The sequence below is a fragment of the Poecilia mexicana genome, unplaced genomic scaffold (genome assembly GCF_051168715.1).
Source record: "Poecilia mexicana isolate PSO_F unplaced genomic scaffold, ASM5116871v1 scaffold_23, whole genome shotgun sequence".
NCBI lineage: Eukaryota > Metazoa > Chordata > Actinopteri > Cyprinodontiformes > Poeciliidae > Poecilia > Poecilia mexicana.
Window position 1 is genome coordinate 91,141 of NW_028263392.1, and position 4,228 is coordinate 95,368.

General features: G+C 41.1%; 2 long non-coding RNA genes across 2 annotated transcripts in view; both read left to right on the top strand.

The window, feature by feature from the left end:
• Positions 1-399: 399 nt before the first annotated feature.
• Positions 400-627, top strand: LOC148152444 (uncharacterized). Its single transcript, XR_015762183.1, has 2 exons — positions 400-474; positions 552-627. It is a non-coding gene; the product is annotated as an uncharacterized LOC148152444 (long non-coding RNA).
• A 1,789-nt stretch (positions 628-2,416) lies between these two features.
• LOC148152445 (uncharacterized) overlaps positions 2,417-4,228 on the top strand; it is a 144,213-nt gene continuing 142,401 nt past the window's right edge. Inside the window, exon 1 of the long non-coding RNA XR_015762067.1 lies at positions 2,417-3,303. This is a non-coding gene — a long non-coding RNA (uncharacterized LOC148152445). The remainder of the gene's footprint in view (positions 3,304-4,228) is intronic.

Genomic DNA, 4,228 nt, shown 5'->3' on the forward strand with positions numbered 1-4,228 from the left:
TCTGGGTGGAGGTTGGGGTTGGTTTTCTCCTCTAGGTGGAGTCCTGGAGACGGCTGCTCGGGGGACGGACCTGTTGCGTCAGCTACACACCGGTCAGCAATTACGCTCTTACCTGCAGCTTAAGAGAGGCGGTGGCCAACACTTCGACGCCAGATTGTTGACTAAGTTTTGGTACTCACTCTCGGCCTTCTTGCCCTCGTTGATCGCTGTGTTTTTTCCTGTTTCGGCTCTCCGAGTAACCCACCCTTTTTGATCTTTGCAGACCACCCGAGCATCCGGATCAGGACGTTCGCCCCCCATCTGTAAGCGGAACGTCTAACCCATCCTCGCCGCCTCAAGTGGGTTTCCGTTCGCTCAGACGCTCTGAGGCCCTGGCCGACCTGTCCGCTCCCCCCCCCCCCCCCCCCGAAAACCAAGGAAAGTGAAACCCAGAATCGCAGACCCCTCCAAGTCTTCTCTATACCTCCCACACCCGTAAGTTCTTCTGTTTATCTCTGAAGCTACGCAAGGTTCCACCACCTCAACTCACCATCTCCCCTTTTTTCTCTCAGTGTGCTGTTGGTGCTGCTGCCCGCCGCTCGCACCAGTTGATTTTCCTCCCCGCTACAATAAACCCATTGAACTTTTCTTGTTCTCCTGTCTGTGTACTTGCATGTGGGCTAATCGAGTTTCATCCGACATGACATCTCTATGTTGGAAGTGATGCACTGAACAGCCAAGGACCTCAGGCAGGGAACAGCAGCATCCACAGGTGATGAGGAGAGCAAGGAAGATTCTTTAAGATTCTGCATCATCTGATTAGTAAACATAATGTTCTTTTTTTCAAAGGCTGCTCCTTGAAGCTGAAGATCAGGTTTTTTTTCATACTAAGCCTATAGAGCATCAATATATCAGTAACATCTGTTATTTTAGTTCTCCTCTTAATAATAGTTAAGAAATGCTTAAATTAAGTAACACATTTCAACCTTCAAAAATAACTTTGCTTGTTTTAAGTGTTGGATCAGATTATGAAATGAATGTGCAAAACTGCCTGGCCCACAGTCATGTTTTATCAAAGGAATATCATTTGAAATGTATATATGAATTATCCCTAATAGAAACTTTACCAGAAATCTTAAACCATATATAAATCTTTTATTTTTGTTATTTTAATCAAATTCAATCAAATAGTCCTCATTTAACAAGATTAACCTGCTATAATGAAGGGTTGTAAAATATCAATAGTGTGAAAAGTTAATGATCCGTGTTAAATTAAGATCCCTTCTAATAACAACAACCCTATTTTGTCTCAAACCAAAAACCGCAAATTATGAATATGAGAGATGTTTAGACCTTATTATCTTAGATCAACAATTACACATAGAACTTGATTTTTTTTCTGTCAATCTGTTTGATTGACAGAAAAACAGTTCCATAATTGCTCATTTGTAAATTTCCAATTTAGACAAATTTAATTTGAATCCTCGTATTTTCTTCTCATTTTAAAACCTCATATAATGATTAGCCTGTTTAACAAGAATAAAGTTAAACCTGTCGCTACATATTTAACTGACTTATTTTATTCTCATCATGGTTTTAAATCCCAAAAGTTCAACAATTTTAACCTTTGAACAATTGGTTCTTTTGAAACCCCTAATATTTATTTAACTGAATTACCCTCTTTTGTAGTGTTTATCATATTTATCAATGTTTTTGGCAGTTTGGGGGAGAAATTTGATACTAGATTTATTAAATTATATAATGTTCAAGGATAAGTTTAACTCGTACCGTTAAACTTATCCTGGGGATCAAATAGCAGAGATCAGAATGCAAAGGCAGTAGACATTGAATGTGTTGTAAATAAACTAAGGTGAAAAAAAGTGGCATCACACAATTAAAAATTTCAAGAAAAACCATTAAAAACGACCAAGTTTTGTTGGCAGCCATTTTGTCTCCAACCTGTAGACTGAGGGAAATCCCGGGGGTCCCGGGGCCCAGGCCACATGACCAGAGGAAAAGAACCCAGGACCAACCATGGCAACAGACAAACAGGACCACCTCTGAGTCTCACCCCGACTTTACATGTGATGTTCCATCAGAAGCTGTCCAGGGCAGCATTCATTCCCGCTGTGCAGAAAAATCTGGACAATGTATGTGGCCCCCCTTGACAGAAGTGTAGGAGAGACAGAGAGATACAGCAGGTGAGTCATTGTTTTCAAACCTCCATCTCACGTTGGGCAGAAGCAGTTGGAGACCCTCAGAAATCATGCCTGGGTCTCGTCCTTTAGCCAGGTGTTTCCTCAGAGATCAGATCCTGTAAGCTATGGAAGTAAATATGTGCCATCAGAATTTGAATAAAAAATGCATCCGAATTCAATTTAAAAAAAAATTCAGTGTCATTATTTGTACATGTTTGCAATTTTCATATGTTAAAATAGTTCACATTCCTATTTCAAAGATAAAATTTTCAATATATATTTTTTCAGTGTTAAAAAAAATCAGCATATAAAAAAATTCAACTTTTAAAAATTCAAATGCAATATTTTCAGTGTCCTAAAAATTCAACTTGCTCAAATTCGCCGTCTCAAATTCAGCGTCTAAAAATTCGCTGTACAAAAATGGCAAGTGTGGCAGGAAGAGGTGGAGACTGCACCTGCTGGCAGGGTGATTGCAAGTGGGCCAATAGCGCCAGAGGGCGCTCAGTATAAAAGCAGAGGTGAGCTCCAGTCTGACGTTGTTTTGCTGTTGACACACCGCGCTTCCGTGTTGAGCTGTCTGTGCGCCGAGTACAGAAACGGACGGGCGTATTTACCTCCACGTTGATCGTGGGTGAGGTGGTTCCTGCAAAAAGTGCCAACATTTGAGCATTTCCTATTTGGGTGCAAGTGTGGAGAGCTTGGCCTAATCGTCACTGCTTACTTAGCGGTTGCGAGAGAGAGACCGGCTGCCTGGGACACGCCCCCCCCCCCCCCCCCCGCTTCCGAAATCGAAACAAGGAGCGGCTGATCGCATTCATTTCGGATTGGATTGGACTGGGTTGCTCATTTTGCTGTGCCTGTTGAGCACAGGGATTTTTATGGTTTTATTTAGATATTTTTATTTCTTTTATTGCCTGTATTTTTAACAAATTGTCTTTTCTTATTTTTATTTTCTAGACCACCGGTGGTGCGCTCGGGCCTGGATGCGGCGTCTCTTTTTGGTGTGACTGTGCAGTGATTAATACCAATAGGTGGAGGGAATTACAAGGAGTGAGTGACTTCACGGGTGTTTGTTTTGATTTCTTTGCTTTGGAGCCTACCATCCAGGACCTGGCCGTATCCACCGGTGAGCCTAGTCGGATTTATTTTGTGAATTTTCTTTTTGTTCAGATACAGGTATTTTTATTCTCTGTCATAATAAATTATTATTGTCTTGAAGCCTGTCTCGCTTTTTGCAAAACCGGACCTGTGTCCTTTCATTAATTCCTGGGTGAAAACCCCAGGTGGCGTTGTTGGCAACAAACCACATTGTATAGTCCAAACCACTGAACGCCACACAAGGTTACTTCAGGTCACCAGACATTAGCAATCGTTGTCAGATTTTCAACACCCAGCCAATCACATGACGCAAGTGAAGAAATACCAGCATCACCGAGGCTAGCGACCATGGAGGCGAACGCAAACCCAACCCCAACGGTGAGTCTATGCTTTCATATTTCTGTAGTATATTTTATTTTGCGCATGAGGTTTGATACATTATCTTAAAACTTGATTTAAAACACGGGTTGGGCCGTTGTTAATCTTACACCATGTAATGCTGGTGTATTAGTTCTCGCTACCTCCTAGAGACCCCCAGTCCCTCCCCCTTTCTCCTTCTCTTGGATGTCCCACACCCAATTTTCCCGTGTTTTATTTCAAAAAGAAATACCACTTGCGCCAAGTCTAGAATCTTTTAAGATAACTGATGGATGGCGACTTTCCGGGTTTTGTACAAACAAAACCTGCTGTCTTAGGTGACACCGAGACAGGCAGTCTTAGTAAAGTCGTAATTTTCCGGGAGATGCTACGGTTAATGAGACGGCGAACTTGAGCAAGTTGAATTTTTAGGACACTGAAAATATTGCATTTGAATTTTTAAAAGTTGAATTTTTTTATATGCTGAATTTTTTTAACACTGAAAAAATATATATTGAAAATTTTATCTTTGAAATAGGAATGTGAATTTTTTTAACATATGAAAATTGCAAACATGTACAAATAATGACACTGAA